Source organism: Dermacentor andersoni, chromosome 4 (assembly GCF_023375885.2).
Source record: "Dermacentor andersoni chromosome 4, qqDerAnde1_hic_scaffold, whole genome shotgun sequence".
Taxonomy (NCBI): domain Eukaryota; kingdom Metazoa; phylum Arthropoda; class Arachnida; order Ixodida; family Ixodidae; genus Dermacentor; species Dermacentor andersoni.
Window position 1 is genome coordinate 179,540,209 of NC_092817.1, and position 18,421 is coordinate 179,558,629.

General features: G+C 47.3%; 1 long non-coding RNA gene across 1 annotated transcript in view; it reads right to left on the minus strand.

The window, feature by feature from the left end:
• Positions 1-1,422: 1,422 nt before the first annotated feature.
• The window catches only part of LOC129384960 (uncharacterized), a 57,030-nt gene continuing 40,031 nt past the window's right edge, over positions 1,423-18,421 (minus strand). The window contains exon 3 of the long non-coding RNA XR_011893704.1: positions 1,423-1,764. This is a non-coding gene — a long non-coding RNA (uncharacterized lncRNA). The remainder of the gene's footprint in view (positions 1,765-18,421) is intronic.

Here is an 18,421-nt window from a genome sequence, read left to right on the forward strand (position 1 = left end):
ATCAGTTCCACAAGAAACCGAAACACAGATTTGAATAATTATTATAAATTTACTAATTACTTTGTTGCATAATTACTCGTTAGATTATGTCGCAATTTACGAATTGTAACTGGTCAGGTTCCAAGGCGTCTCAACTTGGAATGAATTTCCAGAATGACACCAGTTTGCAGATGTGAGCCAAGAAACCTGCTGTAAGAATGCTCTATTCTTGCCCTTTTTCAAAGAAAACGCTCCTTTATGCATTTGTGGGCAAAAGTAACTGGAACGCCCGTGTATTTCGTTCCACCCACTTTGGGAAATAATATCTCGAAAGTGGTTTCATCCCGCAAATATTTACAAGCGGATACTTCTTGCAAGCTCATCAGCACCAATATTTAAATTGCAACATGTACCGTAAAGTAATTAGGAATTATTGTCTTTTTTCGTTATTTGAACATGCGCATGAATTAATCGTGCTACTTATGTTCCTGTCTTGGAATAATCCAGCTCAATGACAAAGATTATGCTATCTGCCACAGGCGACCTTTAAAAATTCCATAAGCCTTAAAAACGATCACATTGCATATGTATATTCGCCACATTCATCATATGTATAACATCACATTGCATATGTTTTTAATACGAATCCACAGGCTAAGTTTTCTAAGAAATTGCAATGATATCTTTGTTTCTATCCTTATCTTCTGTAACCCCCCCTTATGTAATACCCCGACAGGGGTCCTTAAGGAAAAATAAATGATAATGATGATGTATATGTATCAGTGATTGGGGGATGGGATACGACTGATACTTCGCAGAGCACAATGTTTTGCGACTCGCCAGCTAAACCAATCGGGAAGCCATAGCTGATACACTTTACTGCATGGGGTGCCTTTAGTTTGCATCCCACAGTATAGGTCCAGTGTGTATGGAGCCTTGCATGTTTTAATAGTGGTGACAGAATTTTCTTACGCTTTTTCCGTCACTTCAGTTCCTTTGCGTTAACTTTCCATTTTTCTTGCCGATCCGGAATATCTATCTAGAGCGAAGTAAACGCTGCGCCTCCAGTTGCTCCTTGCGAAAGCAAGAGCGACACCTTCAGGTCGATAGGAGGGGCCTTGGGGGACGACTTCACCCCCCCCCCCCCCTTGCCTCCCTATGACATGCGAACGCGTCAGCGCTGGCACAATCCAGTGCGCAACAATCCAACCCCCCCCCCCCCCCCCCGAATATACAGTACTAGAAAGTCTAGAAGGCTGCGGTGGACGCCGCCATGATCAAAACCTGACGACGCAAACGAAGTGCTAACTCCAGCCACTCATTAGTAAAAGCACGAAGATCACAATTTGCACTACTTGCGCCAATAAAGAGGACGCGTGTGCACATTTGGTCAAGTGTATCAGTTACTTGTGAAAGTATTACGCTCGTACAGTTGCGCGGCGTCCGAATTATGCATCTTTATATCGTACTTGTAATAGTCTTTTTTTTGTCCTCTACCGCGTTGCCGCGTACAAGATTATCTCGTTGGCGAGATGATGCGTCATCTATTTCAGCGTGTCTTGTCACAATTTGCAGCTTGAAAAGGAGCACTATGGCTGCACCATCCATCGACCATGAGAAGCCGCTGTGCCGTCAGCCTATCATTTCACGCATCTTGTGGAGCCGGTTTGCTGCGCCCCCGCATTCATGCAGGGCGAGGTTAAACGTGAGGTTATGAGCCAGCCATCCAACTACGTGGGTGGCAACGAGGTTCAGCTGCTGGAGTTTCATATTCGTCTTGTTCATCTGCAGAGGTAGAGCAATACGTAAGAAGTAAATACAGATGTACAAATCATGAGTCGCTTATCAGAGATACGAATTTGATACCGCATTTCCTCACCTGTACAAACACACTGAAAATCTACACTAAATATTTTTCTTTCGCTCGAGTAGTTTATGAACAAGACACTACGGTCACGTAGGTCGTTCAACCTCTCATCATATTCTGCTGCATGATTTAAACCACATGAACTTTCCGCAAAGACAGCCATTGTGAGAAAGCCAGAAAACTGCCGGCCCAACATATGCTAGTACAACAGACATGCTATTTCTTGTTTCATGTTATCAGCGCAGTAGTAAAAGGAGACGCAGACAGCAATATTTTGTTGAGGTCTAATATGGGCTTACCTTGGCCAGGTATTTCTTGATAGCAAGTTACGAGGACCCTCGAAATATATATATATATATATATTGTGACGCAGCAGTAATCACGGCTTTTATTCCGCGTCACAAGATTAGGCGAACCGACCACGCCCACAGCACGGAGCACACTCGAGAGCCAGCCCCACAAGCGATGATGAAGAAGAACCCCATATAAACCCCATATGATGATGATCGTGTACAGATGACAAAGAATAGCTTATGAATTCCCACACTAATGTCCCCTCGCGCGAGAGCGGCCATCCTGGCCGCAATTCAAAGGGGCGGTGAACGTCTCGTGAAAGGCTTCATACGGGAAACGTGGACAATCTCAGCGGCGCGGCAGCGGCGGTCATTTGGAACAATAACTGGTTCCACGCGATAGTTCACTGGAGAAGTCTGCTCCAAGACTTTGTAGGGGCCGATGAACCGAAGCTGAAACTTGTCACACAAGCCAGGAGTACGAACTGGTGTCCGGAGTAGCACTTCCTCACCAGGGCGGAAGCACACGACGCGATGAGAGGCGTCGTAATGCTGCTTGCGGTCCTGTTGCCGTGCTTCGATGTTGGTGCGGGCGAGCTGGCGACAACGCAGAATGCGGGACACATATTCTTCGCAGGAGGAAGGACATTGATGAACCGTTGGCGCGAAGAAAGAGACGTCAAGACAGGAAGAGGGCGAACGACCATAGACAAGGTAGAATGGCGAGTAACCGGTCGTGCGTTGAACGGCGGTATTATATGCAAAGGTCACGAATGGTAAAATTGCGTCCCAGTTTCTGTGATCCGGGTCAATGTACATGACTAACATGTCTGACAGCGTGCGATGAAATCGCTCTGTGAGGCCGTTGCTTTGCGGATGGTAACTGGAGGTAGTCTTGTGGGTGGTTCCGGAGGCTCTGAGTACTTCGTCTAGTAGTTGCGAGAGGAATGCTTTTCCACGGTCGCTCAGGAGGACGCGAGGAGCACCGTGACGCAGTATTAAGGATTGAAGTATGAATGCAGCAACTTCAGAGGCTGAGGCAGAACTCACACAAGTTGTTTCGGCGTAGCGTGTCAAGTGATCAACGGCTGTCACAATCCATCGTTTACCGGTGAGAGTCACAGGAAGTGGGCCATATAGGTCAACTCCAACGACCTCAAATGGTTGCGACGGACAAGGAACCGGTTGCAGTTGTCCGCTTGGAGCTGATGTAGGCAGCTTTCGACGCTGACATAGAGCGCAGGAAGCGACATACCTCGCTACACTGGCGGACAATCCAGGCCAGTAGAAGCGCCCTTTGATGCGGTCATAGGGTTTCTGGAAACCAAGGTGACCAGCAGTCATGTCGTCGTGAGAAGCCCGCAGGACATAAGCACGTAGAGAGCGTGGCAGAACAGGAACCCAGCGTTGACCGTCGGGGTGATAGACATGACGGTATAGGACGCGGTTGTCAATCTTAAATTGCGTCAGCTGCCGACGAAGGCGGGCGTTAGGCGGGCGCGAAGCTCCTTGAAGGTGGTCGATAATGCGCCGACAGTAAGAGTCGGCAAGTTGATGAAATTGGAAGGATTTGTTGTCGTGTGGAGGCATCTCGTCGACAGTGGCCAACAAGAAAGCATCTGAGGAGGGATCGAGCGAAAGCTTGTCACGGATGGTAGTTGGAGCTCCATTGCATGGTGTCGTAGGAAGCGGACAGCGAGAAAGTGCGTCTGCATCTTGGTGTTTTTTTCCGCACTTGTAGGTAATGGTAAAGTCGTATTCTTGCAAACGAAGAATCCACCGACCAAGTCGTCCAGACAAGTTCTTCAGCGTCGAAAGCCAGCATAATGCATGATGGTCTGTAACGATCGTAAAGTGGTGGCCGTGAAGATAAGGTCGAAACTTCTGCACAGACCAAATGATAGCTAGACATTCCTGCTCCGTGATGGTGTAATTCTTTTCGGCGTTTGTCAGAACGCGACTTGCGTATGCGACGACCCTCTCACCTAAAGTGTCGTCTCGCTGTAGGAGAATGCCACCAATTCCGTGACCACTAGCATCCGTATGCAGGAGGGTAGGAGCAGCTTCATCAAAATGGCGTAGTACTGGTTCAGATGTGAGAGCGCGCTTCAGATGGGTGAACGCAGATTCACATTCGGGAGACCACACAAAGGGAACATTAGAACCCAGTAATTTGTGCAGAGGTGACGCTATTGAGGCGAAGCCCCGTATGAATCGCCGAAAATAGGAAGCGAGGCCTAAGAAACTACGCAAATCTTTGGTCTTTTCGGGACGAGGGAAGTGCTGAACTGCGGAAACCTTGTCAGGATCAGGACGAATGCCATCTTTGCTCACAATGTGACCTAGAACTTTGATTGTCTTGCTCGCAAAATGGCATTTCTTAGTGTTTAGCTGAAGTCCAGCGTTGGCAAGGCACGTGAGAACTTCATCCAGACGTTGCAGGTGCTGAGAGAAGGTTGACGAGAAAACAACAATATCGTCGAGATAGCACAGGCAAGTCTTCCACTTTAGGCCACGAAGAACGGTGTCAATCATGCGCTCGAACGTTGCGGGCGCATTGCAAAGGCCGAATGGCATGACATTAAACTCGTAGAGCCCATCTGGTGTTGAAAACGCTGTTTTCTCCTTATCGTCCTCATGCATAGGTATCTGCCAGTAGCCGGAACGCAGATCGATGCTGGAGAAGTACTCGGCACCCTGCAGGGAATCCAAGGCATCGTCTATTCGCGGCATAGGGTATACATCCTTGCGTGTGATCTTGTTAAGTGCTCGGTAGTCGACACAAAATCGAACAGAGCCGTCTTTTTTGCGAACCAAAACAACGGGGGAAGACCAAGGGCTAGCAGAGGGGCGTATTATGTTTCGTTGGAGCATGTCGGTGACGTTCTCGTCAATGACTTTCCTCTCGACTAGCGATACGCGATATGGTCTACGGCGCACGATGGATGTACCATCTGTCTCTATCCGATGCGTCGTAATCGAAGTCTTTCCCAACGAAGATGAATGCGCGTCAAAGGAAGCTTCATGTTTTCGGAGCAAAGCAAGCAATTGTTGTGACTGCGAAGCTGTCAGGTCGGAACTGATGGCAGCTGCAAGAGCTGAAGGAGATGCGGCCCGTCCGGTACAAGGACCTTCAGAGGAAGGTGGTTTAAAGGAAATAACAGATATAGACTCTGATGCAGTGGCGCAAGCCAATGTAGTGCCTTTAGGGATGAGAATCTTTTCGGATGTCGGGTTTGTAGCGTAGAGAAGTGCAGCGCCATGATCAAACCTAACGAGCCCTGATGCAAAGGCTATCCCTCTTGCAAGACAGCGTGCAGATGGTAAGACGAGCCCGTCGCCGCAGTCAATCACATCAGACGTGATAGTAACGATGCTTTGATGGCGAGGAGGTAACGCGGTATCTTCTGCAGCAACGAAGTGAAGGGGTGTGTCAGCTGCATGAAGTGAATAGGTCGTGTCGGTCATGTGGAGAACGCGTTGTCCACAGCAGATGGAGGCGGAGGCCGTAGAAAGAAAATCCCATCCCAATATGAGCTGCTGGGCACACGAACTTAGCACTGCAAATTGTACGTGATGTAGAAGTCCATCGATGGAAATACGAGCTGTGCACATAGCAATATGTCGAATGGAGGCCCCTTGAGCAGCGAGTAGCGTAGGTCCATCATAGGGGGTCGTAACTTTCCTAAGTCGCGAACACAAATCACGGTGAATGACGGAAACACTAGCACCAGTGTCTATTAAAGCTTCTACTTGTACACCTTCTACTACAACCAATATCACATTGTACGGACGCGATGGAGGAATTTCTGTCCTGTCGTTCGATGCAGCTTTTCCTCCAAAAGCTGCATAATTCAGTTTTCCGGACGACGCTCGGCGAATTGAGAAGCAGGTCTCAGTGGGGACGTAGAGCGGCGAAGGGGTGACGGCGAGCGGCGTCTCGCAGGACGGTAAGCTGTCTCGGATGCTACAGTAGGCGATGGAGAGCGTCCGCGCGGTGGACCATAAGGACGGCGTTGGTCATGGAAGCTCCCTAGACGTTGGAAAATAGCACCGGGCGAAAAGTCATCCCGTTCGTATACGTCATATCCGCGACGCTCGTCTTGCTGGCGCTTGCGGCAAAAACGCGCTATGTGGCCACGATAGCCGCAGTAGTAGCAGATGGGACGAGGAGGACGCCACTGCGGATAGCTGGTTTGGGTAGGTGCGCTGGTAGTCATGGAAGCGATGTGAGCCGGTGTTGGTTTTGGAGGCATCGGTGGGACGATGACTGGAGTAGCTGCGGCTACTAGTGCGTACGTCGATGGGGCCCTAGGTGTTAGAGGGACCGTGTACGCTGCACCAGCCATGGATGCCAATTCCTCCTTGATGGCATCTCGCAGATTGGTATCGGAGGCATGAGAAGGCATAGGTCTTGCTGCTAAGCCAAGATACTGGAGCTCTTCTCGAATTATTGCGCGTATCATTGCTCGTAACGTAGGGTCGTCGGCGCTAGTGTTTGCAGTGGTGTCCGGCTGCAACCGTACTGATTCGAGTTCGTCAAGGCGCTGGCAAGTAGCGACGATATCAGCGACGGTAGCGGGGTTCTGGATGGCTAAAGCATTGAAAGCAATAGCTCCGATGCCTTTGAGGATGTGGCGAACCCTGTCTGATTCGGTCAGGGCCGTGTTCACGCGTCGACAAAGAGCAAGCACATCCTCGATGTACGACGTATAAGATTCACCGGGTTGTTGCTTGCGAGTGTCGAGCGTCTTTTTTGCGAGGGCAGAACGAACAGCCGGTGTACCGAAGATTTGGCGGAGCTGCTGTTTGAAAGCGCCCCAGTTCGTGAAATCAACCTCATGGTTGAAAAACCAAGTCTTCGCTACGCCTGTCAGATAAAAGGCGACGTGACGTAGCTTGGACGCATCGTCCCAACGGTTAGCCGAACTCACTCGGTCATAGTCGTCCAGCCAATCCTCGACGTCTTCACCGCGAAGTCCAGCAAACAGATGGGGATCACGCTGGTGCCCACTGACAACCCAATACGGAGAGGCTGGGGTAGTCGAGGCCGAGATGGTGGAAGTAGAAGTGCCTGTTGGCTCGTCCTGCGACATGTTGGCGGACAGCTGGCACAATCGGCGACCCGATCGAAGCTCCAGGAGGTTGAGCGGGGAGTCAGAGGACGGGGGACCGAAGAGCACACTCCACCACTTGTGACGCAGCAGTAATCACGGCTTTTATTCCGCGTCACAAGATTAGGCGAACCGACCACGCCCACAGCACGGAGCACACTCGAGAGCCAGCCCCACAAGCGATGATGAAGAAGAACCCCATATAAACCCCATATGATGATGATCGTGTACAGATGACAAAGAATAGCTTATGAATTCCCACAATATATATATGTATAGATATATAAATATATATATATATTGCTTGGCGCTTAGTGCACATGCTGGAGCAAGCATTTATGACACGAATGGGCACAGACACAGCTCTCCTAGGATATCTTCACGGAGCAGGTTTTTCTTGCTACAAAATCTGACGGAACATGCCCTGCACGAAGCAAGGGCTATTAGGGTAACCATACGGCTTGGGCACGGAAAGGTATGTAGCGGGTCCTTCGCGGTTCCAAATTTCATGGCATCAGGTTGTACGCCAGTAGTGCCCACATTATGCTCACAAATGACAACACGGTGGTCGCTGCTTGCACTTAGACCAATTCAGTGCTATTTCACCCGTAGAAACACGTCAAGAACCATGCAGACGAGTTGAAGGTGCCTTTCCAATGCAGTTGAAAACACGATTAAAACGTCTTGATACCACAGGGATGTGAGCAGCTTGAATTCATGAAGAAGGGTCTATCGTTCAGTCAGATGTAGCTGGCGTATTACACACACCCCAAGGCATGAGCATTAGGAGTGACAAATACTGTTTTGACTGGCTCCATATTGTCCACCATAATCTTTCATATCCAGAGTGAAGGTGGATAGAAGAAAAATACACAGCACAATACATGCTATCAAGGGCATGATCAATTGTGGCAAACGGCCTGTATCTTCGTAATGGTGTTGACGTGGCTATAATCCATGAAAAAGTGCTATGACTCAAATTTATTTCTAAGGGCCGCCACCAGGGATTTCCAGATATTGGAGGATGGCTCAATAAGACCAATGGCAAGTATGTTCGCGCTTTCTGCTGGATGACGCTTTTCTAAGGCGCAGACGCTGACTGGATAGGGGCACCGGTGAACAAGGCTGGCATTACTAGTGTGTATGCGCGGCGAGACATGTCTAGCCGAAATGCCTATTACGTAATTCTAAGATTCCTGAATAGGACACGACAAGCAGCCGGCGGCCTTCAGGGTGAGTAGGAGGAAGACCTGAGATTACGCTGTGGATTTTGTAGCAACCACTAGTTAGCAACGTCGGTGTGCCCTTCTGAGGGAAGGCTCATGGGTTCTGCGTGGAAGCCTTGCAGTGCAAAACGGCGAGGCATGGAGATCCCCTTTGGTATGACTCGCTTGGTGAAGCGAACATTGACAACTTGAAGGATGTTTTTAAAAGCCAAGACTGACCTTTGCAACGTTTAACACTCGGACCCTCTCGAGTGAAGCTAGCCTAGCAGAACTCCTTGAGGAAATATCAGGCCCTGTTTGGGATATCATTGGCCTTAGTAAGTAAGGTAAGAAGAACTGGTGAAGCTGTTACAGTGCTGACATATGGTCACGTCCTATTCTATAGAAGACTAGCAGATAAGAAGCAGTTCGGAGTAGGATTCCTGATGCATAATGTCATAACAGGCAAGACTGACGAATTCTACATAATTATTGCGAGGGTTGCAGTAGTCGTAAGAAAGCTAAATAGGAGGTACACTATAAAGGTAGCACAAATCTACGCTCCTACCTCCAGTCACGATGATGAAGAAAGAGAACAGTTTTATGAAGACGTTGAATTAGCGATGCGAAAAGTGCAAACTCAGTATACTGTAGTCATGGGCGACTTCAAAACAAAAGTGGGGAAAAAGCAGGCTGGTGAACCAGAAATTAGCAACAATGGCGTGGATTATAACAACACTCGAGGAGAGATGTTGGTAGAATTAGCGGCACGAAATAAGCGGCGAATAATGATAACCTTCTTCAGGAAGCGTTGGAATAAAAAGTGCACCTGGAAAAGCCCTAATAGTCAAACAAGAAATGAGATTGAGTTCATCCTTTCTGCCGATCCCAGCATAGTACAGGATGCAGAAGTGTTAGGTAGGGTAAAGTGCAGTGATCATAGGTTAGCGAGGGTTAGCATTCATCTGAATTTGAAGAGAGAAAGGATAAAATTGGTCAAGAAGAAACAGGCCAACCTAGACGCAGTAAGGGTGATAGCACACCAATTCAGGTTGACACTTTCAAGCAAATTTGCAGCCTTAGAAGAGAGAGATGAACATTTATGTTACATTAGATTCATAGAGGCAATGAATGAAACCGGAGCTACGCTGGCTTCAGAAGCAGCAATTGAACTGGGAATGAATGCCCCAAGGCAACCAGTAGGTAAGCGCTCCCAATTAACAAAAGAACTAATAAATAAACGACAAAGAATGAAAGTGCCCAACTCAAGGCACTTTCATTCTTTACACAAACTACGGCAAGAGAACTCGTGCTTTCTACGTGCCGGCTAATTTTAATAAATTGAAGGAGAATGATATCGCGGGAACATTTAAACAAATAAAATCACATTTAAGGTCATGGGTGATACGTAATGTCCATACTCTTTGATGTTTTCTTCGGGATTTGAAGCATGCGAACCTGATTGCGAAGTCATCTCTAATGTCAATGTGTACTTTTTTTCCCCTGTTGATGCAATAATTTCTTTTGTTCAAATAATCTCTTTTGTTCACTTTTGCAATATCATTTTTTTCCTATATTCTTTTTATTAATTTATTTGTTTGTACACATATCAGTACTACCAGCTGACTGCCCAGCCTCGCACACAAGCAATGTTGCTTATGCGGGCTGGATCTGTAACAGTGACATGACTGGATGTAATAAAGATTATTATTATTATTATTATTATTATTATTATAAGAGATCAGATAGAATTCGCGTAACTGAAAACTAATCAACAAAGACAAAATAAGGGATATTCGAAGCTATGAGGTGAAAAAAACTGAGAAAGCAGTAAAAAAAAATTGACGCAGCCTGAAAACAGTCAGACGGAAACTAGGCATTGGACAAACCAAGATGTATGCACTGAAAGATAGGGTAATATCATCAGCAATCTCGAAGACATAGTACAAGCGCAGTAAGAATTATATTGTCACCTGTAAGTACGCAAAGCAGGAACTATACCTCCATTCATATTAGTAATGAACAGGTTAGAGAGGCTCCTTTTAAACCTATCGATGAAGTTAGATGCGCCTTGCAAGATATGAAACGGGGAAAAGCGGCAAGAGAAGATGGAATATCACTCTATGTAATAAACGATGGTGGAGGCATAATGCTTGAAAATCTAGTGGCCCTTTATACGAACTGCGAATCGACTTCAAGGATCCCAGAGAACTGTAAGAATGCCAAAATTTTACTAATTCACAAAAAGGGAGACGTCAATGAATTGAAAACTATGTGCCCATTAGCTTACATCCAATATTATATAAAATATTCACCAAGATAATCTCCAATAGAGTAAGAGCAACACTAGACTTCATTCACCTAAGCGAACAGCAGGTTTCAGGAATGGATACTCTACAGTGGACCACATTCATGTCATCCATTAAGTAATCGGCAAATCCACAGAGTACATACACTCTGCCTCGCTATATGGCTTTCATAGATTACGAAAAGGCATTTGATTCAGTGGAAATACCAGCAATCGTAAAGGCATTACGTAAGCAATGAGTGCAGGACGCTTACGTAAATATCTTGGAGAGTATCTACAGAGATTCCACAGCTACCTTAATTCTCCCCGAGAATAGTGGGAAGATACTTATAAAGAAATGAATGATGAAATTAGGGAATTCGCAGGCGCTAGTTGGCATTGCTTGTCGCAGGACAGGGGTGATTGGCGATCGCAGGGAGAGGCCTTCATTCTGCAGTGGACATAAAATAGGCTGCTGCTGATGATGATGAATGGTCAGTACGGCACTGTAGACAGGAGCGACAGCGTAAGGGACGACATCTACTACTTTCCATGTGGAACCACAGGCAAAGATGGTACCTCGGCAGGCGTCCCAGTTTTATTCGGCAAGTGAACAATCTCGCTTGAATGTAAGTGACTCAGAGGTCGGACATAGACGTAAAAAAATTCTACTCAGTACAAGGTGCAACGCCCCGGTGAAGCAATCGGTCAGATTGCAATTAGAAGAAAGAATATTAAGTCTAGGTATTTTGTCAAGGGGCTACTGCGTAAGGACGACAAAAACCTGGTGACCGGTAACCGTAATCTGGATTCTGCTTAACCGAACAACAGTGACTCTCGCACCATCGGCGATGCGTACGGCTTGCGGTATAGGAGGTGTTAAGATCTACATTCGATGACGAAAACTTGTACTTAAAACACAGATGTGTACTCCGGCGTCGGTCATAGCTCTGATTCAAAGGTCGTTGATGTATACTTCAAAGATATTCCAGTCGGAAAGTAATTTAGCAGAGCGTTTTAGCTCAAGCTTCACTTCCCAAAACTCTGTTGCGATACCGGCGCCTGTGCGCGTTTTGCGCGCCGATGGACGCGCCACTGGTGGCGGCCTTGCGCAGAACACCGGCAAACGAGCCAGGAGCGCGCCGTGGTTTTCTGCGTCTTTGAGCGTGCTTCCCTTTCTTATTCGCGTTTTCAGACAGAGCAGAATAAGGAACAACCTTCGCATGTGTGGCGTGGTCAAAGCTTCAAGGAATGTCGAAGAAGAATTCTGGCATGGTGGGTGGCTCCAATACCGGCAAAAACGTGCCGACGATACGGTTTTAATCATTCCCCGCAAACCCTCATCAGCGGGAGCAACGTTTGTAATTAATCGCCGCCGTTCAGCGGCAAATTTCTTGTTCTTATCCTTTCCTTTGTCATTTCAGTGTTTTTTCCGTTCGGTAATATTTAGATGGGTAAGCGATCAAGTTCGTCTGCAGTGATGCATGCCATTTAAAGGAAATTCGCTAAAGTTCTGAATGCCGTATGCCGGTTCATTACCGCGTGCGCTAACTAGGCAGCTGAATGGCTCGACTGAACGAGTGCGTCGTGTTGTGTGTTAAAGCTACTAAAGCTTGCACAATCGAAATTGTTGGTTTTATGCGGCCCGGTAAGTCCTCGCACTAGCTGTCGTGCACTTCATGTTTTTGCACCTCTTTTATGCGCGATATCGCGCATGTTGAACTGTTGCTAGTTGCTTCGTGCAGACCTGTTGTGGATTTTTGGAGGTGCGAGATTTTGACCCTGCCTCGTTTGTAAAGGGTCTAAATCGCGCTCATAGATGTTGTGGTCTTTTGGGATGTGTTTAGAAAATAGGTAGTTCAAGGTGAGAATTACTAACAGTTGCTGCATATGCTATTTTTGTTCCATTTTCGCTGAAGAGCTTGTGTCACGTTTGGGAATCCGTCACACCTAGATGCTGTCTCAGCAGATTCGCCACGCCGATTCATTGGTTTTGTTTACAACGTAGTCCCTTTCTGCATATTAATGTTGTGCTCAATTGAATTATTTCTTGTTATACTTATGCCACAGGGGACTAAACCTTGCATTGCCGCCAGCGCCCATTTGCTTCGACTGACGCTACTCTGCCTTTATATATATATATATATCATGTGGCATCTCCCTCTAGGAACGTTAAAAAAAAAAGCACTGAAAAGTTGGCAAAACTTTAGCTTTGTACGTTTCCAAGCAGCTCCCTTAGGGAATTTAAAATTACAAAAAGGCCAGTCGATACATCAGTTCATCGGCATATGCAGCCGAATTGCTTCGGCGGTACAGCGCTAACACTCACTCTGATTAACCCTTGCGTTTGCTTGCTTCGTTGACTAGCGTACGCGTTTTCATCAATAAATTCGGAATTACTCTTCTTGAGTCGACTTTTACTGTACTAATTCGTCGATGTCACTTCTATTGACTGGCAGAAAGATCCGAACGGCATGTGTAGACATTGCACCGTGCGGATTTGTTCCGAGATGTAAGTCTTCACTAACGACGAGTGCTTATTATTGAGGTACAGAAGCAGTATTATGGCATGGGTATAATTAAAGAAAGCAATCGAGACATCGCATTACTCTATAAAATTTACCGGCTAGTTAACGTGAGCTCCACATCGTTTATATGGGGTTCATAGCATTTGTCTGCGGAACGCACCTGGCATGTATGTGGACCGTGTTGTCCCAAACATGGCCAACATCGTGTTCATGCCCGCTCCCACAGAGGCCCGCGTATTCCAGAGAGCTGTCAACGCAGAAGAAGCAGTCTGGCACCCAAACAAAGGAGAAATCGCAGCCGCTAACTTCTGCTATCTTTGCTGCAAAGTGTTGCCGGCTGCTACTACTCCTGTGCGTACTGTTGGAAGTGCCCTCTAGGTGGCTATCAGTGGCACCTCAACTTTTAGCCTTACCAAGCGGTACGCTACGCGCACAGGACGGGGAGGGAGAGCGATGGCTTGTTAGTGAACGACATGGACGGCGGAGGCGACTGGGCATGGCACGTACCGCCCTCGGGAACTGTACTTGCAGATAACTTGTTGTTGGGCGGAAAAGGCGAGCAATGCTGCAGGGAGCGAGGTAAGCGCGAAACGCAGAGGTGACAGAGAGGGCTTCTGGCCACGGTAATAGAAAAGGTGGTGTGCAGCACGATTAAACCGGGGACATGTAAGCTCATTTACAGCTCTTAATCGTAAAGACGATTCCTGGCACGACAAAAGGAATACGCGCGGCCTCGACACGCTCCACCGAGGTTACAGCACCATGAAAATTATTCATGGCGCAGACACTAAACAGGTCCATGTCCAGGAATTTCCGAAAACCAACGGCTTGGATCAAAGAAATAGCCAAAGTCGAGGTGCCAGAGAGCACAGTGTTATGAGCATCCGGATAAGCTGCCTCGAGTTTACATCAGGCCATACGTGCAAGGTCGTCAGATGTAGACAGTTGACAAGTATTTGCCTCGTATTCCGAAGTTGGAGCGGTGGTCGGGAGAAGCCCGAAGTGATGCGAGATGAGGTGGCTCTTCAGTTCCTCTAAGCGGTGGCACTAAGATTACGCTGCCAACGGTCACCACGTTGATAACGACAAGGAGACGAATGCGTCGTCCGTGAGGGCTTTACGTTTGTGAGTCTTGTGGTCAGTCACAGACATCGTCTAATGAGCTTCTTCAGACAAAGCTAGAACGCCATTGATGTACGATAAGAAAGGCTAAGTTCACGTGTGGCTATGTAGCACCAGTTGCTTCTCGGCAAAGTGGCAATCGTGTAGTTTCCTGGAAAGCTGACAGAGGTGCTGTCTGAAAGCGTCCCAGGTGGTCTAATTGCCCTCGTGGGTTTGGACGTAGACGCCAGCAGGTCTGCCAAGGTGGAAGATGACGTAGGTCTACACGACGATTGAATCCCAATCATGGTTACTGTCACACTCTTAGATGTTAAGCACCTCGTCGACTTCACCACCGTCCATCTCCAACATTATGCCGAGATCGCCTGAATGTCAGAGGGTCGTGATCTGAATAGCTTGAGATGCAGTAGGCGGTGACGTGTCTTCACTTGGATGACAGGTGGTAGACTCTATGTGGTGTCCAAAAGAGCCCCGCCATCAAAAGAGTTACGAAGCACCTCCATCAAAACTCTAACCTGGAATTACTGAAAGCTGCTAACTGTTCTCACAGTGTATTTACAAGTCTGGCCTTAGCAAACCCTGGCCAAGATTAATGCCAGCACACATGCATATGTGATGCAGTAGCGGCTACCGTCTTTGACAGTCATGTAGCAATAAGAATGGTCATCTTTGGATTCAAGATAGAGTTACAATAATGTTTTGCTAACACTAAGACGCACAACTTTTAAGCGAAACAACTGCGATTATTTACACTTGCCTATAATACTTCGTTGCAGGTTTCTTTCTTCGAAGCTCTCTCTCCAGTTGCTTCTATCCAATTTAATTCTGTTGATTCAACATCTTTACATGATGCCAAGAGCAGAACAAATAAGCCATTTCGATTACTGGCTTGATGACGTGACTACTCATTCACGGCTCAAGGGGTCATTACTCAAGGTATATTGCAGATACAGGCTTAACTCGGAAAGAATGATGGCGTGCAGCTTTGAGAAGAAGTGAATATCAACACCTTGTGGGTATACATGTGGTGATAGGAAAATATATAATAAATATTTCATGGGAGTCTTCCAGACATCCGAACAGGCAAAAAAATTTCTGATATGCCGCAGAACAAAGTTTGCGCCTCATTCGCAGAAACAACAAAATGGCACGAGTCGTTCAAGCTGTATCACTTCATTTTCATGATACCACAAGGATTGTTTTCCTCTACCCTGATACGTTGTGTTGTGAACAACAAATGCCATATTCCGTGCCTCCAGTTTCGCTATGAAAAGATTCAGCCCATAAGCATTCCTTGTTTGCACAGTTGACCGCGCCTCTTTCGTTTACCATGGTCACAAGTCAGTGAAACACTGGTATTTTCCGCTGTGGATCGAAATGTCCCTGCATTCTGAGGAAACTGCACTAAATTCATGGCATGCCATGATACCTACAAGCATAAACAAATGCATCCGTGGTGCAGCGAGGGGGTGGAAAACTAGGCACGCCCTCCACCCCGACCCAGAAATTTCTGGGTTGGCATGCGATCGCCCACCCTCCCCCAGTTACGCGAGTGCTTCCCATGAGAAATTCTTCTGGCTACGCCACTGAAATGCACATATAGGAACCTATAGCGAACCATTTATGTAGCTACACCAGGCCATGATACGGATAAGTGAGCATCGGAAGCACACTAACGCTAGCTTTGTACACGTGTGCTACAACAGTTGCTATATTTTAGGTCGAAGCACATATGACCACGCTCTCGAAATGAGGAGCTAGACATGCAGCATTCGCAAGTGCTAAAGAGTACCGCGAGATACAGACAGTCTCAGTTTCGATCACATCGTTTACACTTCTCCATAAAGTTGTTACGCGTGTGCCCTTTATCTCGTGTCCAACTCAAGGGATGAACGGGCATGCGTTCCTGTTGTACCAAATATTGCTCTTTCAGCCTCAGAAGTTAAAAGTGAGCCATGTAGAAAAGCTGGCGGGATAAATCAAACAGCCCTTACTTCATTTGACCGCCGCAGGAGACTTGTTCATAAATAGTGTGATGGTAGCTCGCGTTTATTTACCGGATGGAGATGATAGCTCATCGTAGGCCGTTACAGAGACGCTCGCTGTACATTACAACTTCATCCTCTCATTCCATCTTCCGTTAATACATTTCCTTTCCCCGTTCGCAGACGATGACCACTGGACAACTCGGTCATGGGATCGATGGCGGTAAGGCTTGAGGCACGTGATGCCAGCGGCGAGCACCACTCGTGAGACGAGACATTACATATGTTACGTCACTGAGGCGATCAAGAATCCCGAGTGGATCGGAGTAGTGCACCGATTACATCTGGCGCAAATGTCGCTTGCAGAGTTGTGTACAGAACCACACATGGTCACATTAAGATAAGAAATGTGTAGACTGCTGGTGTCGTAGCACGCTTTTGACGATGTTGAGATCCGAGAGAGCCTAGGTGAGCGATAAGACGTGCCTCTCCTGCATGGTATAGCAAATAAGGAACTAAGGTATCCACGTCGAGTGTGAGAGGAAGAGTGGTGTTGAGACAGCTGCGAGGCGAGCTAGCTTAAAGAAAATAGATTGGAGGGAACCCGGTAGTTTTAGGCTGCACGGTGCTCTGTGTGTAAGTCATGCACTGTAGCACTTTGTTCCACTTTTGCTATTCAGAAAGAACATAAATGGATAGCATGATCGTTATAGTCTTGATTGGGCTTTCGACGAGGTCATTGATCTGTAGGCGACGTGATGTGGCATAATGAAACTGGCAGCGAGACACACGGAAGATTTAATCAGTGACGACAGCGACGAATGGATGTCCCCGATCGCTGATGACGACGCGTGCAGGGCCATGGCGAAGAATTATAAATAAACGCATGAACTAATTAAGGGGAAATCAGACATTCACCCGTTCGTAGCAATTGCTACAAAGGTTTTCCCTTAATTAATTATCACTCTGCACCTTGCGGGCTTCTGCAGAACTATTCTGCCAACGCAGGAACTGTGAAACAAGCAAAGCCATTGCAAGGCAGCTATTGCGGCAGTTTCTGCGTAGCGCGTCAGAAGGCGGACGCAGAAACTCACACACACCGTCCACGTCCAACGGTACACACCGTCCACGTCCAACGGTGGACGGTGTGTCATCGTGCGAATGGGCCTAGAGGGTCCACACACATTCTCAAAGGGAGAATGAGGTGGTGGCACAGAATGAAGACCTGGCGGCATAGTCGGAGAGTGCTTATGACATTTGCATTGCTCGCAACCTGCAACGTTTATTAACGTAACGGTCGTAACGTTACGGTCGTAACGCTATATTAACCTAACGACGTAACGGTCGGCATATTCGGCAGCAGGACATTGCTTGTATGTGATGCAACACTGGCGAAACGAATGTGACTACAAGTTGGGTCACCTTGCATGACGCAAAGGACGTGTGAGTGTATGGTCAGTGGAACGACGAGGAGCACACGGACTCCTTGGCAGGAATAACTTTTCTCGTAAACGCGATCGTCGTGAACCACAAAACAGCTTTAGCTCACATTGACTGGCAGAAGCGAATAAATGATCTAAGCTATGGTCGTTGTGCTTTTCTATCCGGAAATTAGCAATGTCGGGAATCGGAGGGAGAATAGCGGTAAGATGTTGTCAGCATCACACTCAGGCGTTGGCAGAGGAAAGAGCGAGGGGCAGTCAGCGTCAGCGTGGCGGTTACCACTCTTGTAGTATACCAGAAAGTCAAGCTATTCTAAAGGTAAGCCCCATCCCGATCGAAGGCCATATGTCTCTCGTAGGCCACCCAATCAGCAAAGAGAGTGGCAATCGGTGACGACTTAAATGTAACGGCCAAAAATGTACGGACGAAACTGGCGAACGGCTAAAACGACTGCGAGAAAGTCTTGTCTTCTGACTATATAATTACGCTCCGTTTTCCTGCACAAGTGGCTTCCATAGTACAGTGCATGTTCAGCATTGACTTAGCATTGAATTAGCACTGCGCCGAGACTGATTCCACTATCATCGGTATGGATTCC